Source organism: Corvus brachyrhynchos, unplaced genomic scaffold (assembly GCF_000691975.1).
Source record: "Corvus brachyrhynchos isolate BGI_N302 unplaced genomic scaffold, ASM69197v1 scaffold175, whole genome shotgun sequence".
In the NCBI taxonomy this organism is placed as follows: Eukaryota; Metazoa; Chordata; class Aves; order Passeriformes; family Corvidae; genus Corvus; species Corvus brachyrhynchos.
In genome coordinates, this window is record NW_008238448.1 from 1,118,932 (window position 1) to 1,119,580 (window position 649).

At 49.0% G+C, this 649-nt stretch overlaps 1 protein-coding gene across 1 annotated transcript in view; it reads right to left on the bottom strand.

The window, feature by feature from the left end:
* CENPE (centromere protein E) overlaps nt 1-649 on the bottom strand; it is a 38,893-nt gene that overhangs the window by 10,674 nt on the left and 27,570 nt on the right. The window lies entirely within an intron of this gene.

Here is a 649-nt window from a genome sequence, read left to right on the forward strand (position 1 = left end):
AGGAAAGAACCTGGGGGTGCTGGTCAACAGCTGGCAGAACATGAGCCAGCATGTGCCTGGGTGACCAAGAAGGACAATGGCATCCTGGCTTGTGTCAGGAATAATGCAGCCAGCAGGACTAGGAAAGGGATTGGCACTAGCAAGGCCACACCTCAAATCCTGTGTTCAGTTTTGGGCCCCTCACTACAAGACATTGAGGTGATGGAGAGTGTCCAGAGAGGGAAAATGGAGCTGGAGAAGGGTCTGGAGCACAGGTCCTGTGAGGAGTGGCTGAGGGTGCTGGGATTGTTTAGCCTGGAGAAAGGGAGACTGCGAGAAGACTTTATTGCTCTCTACAACTGCCTGAAGGGAGAGTGTAGCCAGGTGGGGGTTGGCCTCTTCTCTCCAGTAACAAGTGATAAGCTGCATTGGGTGAGGTTTAGACTGGTTATTAGGAAAAATTTCTCAGTTGAAAAGGCTGTCAAGTATTGGAATAGGCTGAGACCACCAGGGAAGTGGTGGAATCACCATCCCTGGAGCTACTTAAAAGATGTGTACATCTGGCACTTAGGGACATGGTTTAGCAGTGATAATGGCAGTGCTGGTTTAAGGGTTGAAATCTATAACCTAAGAGGTCTTTTCCAACCTAAATGATTCTATGATCCTACAC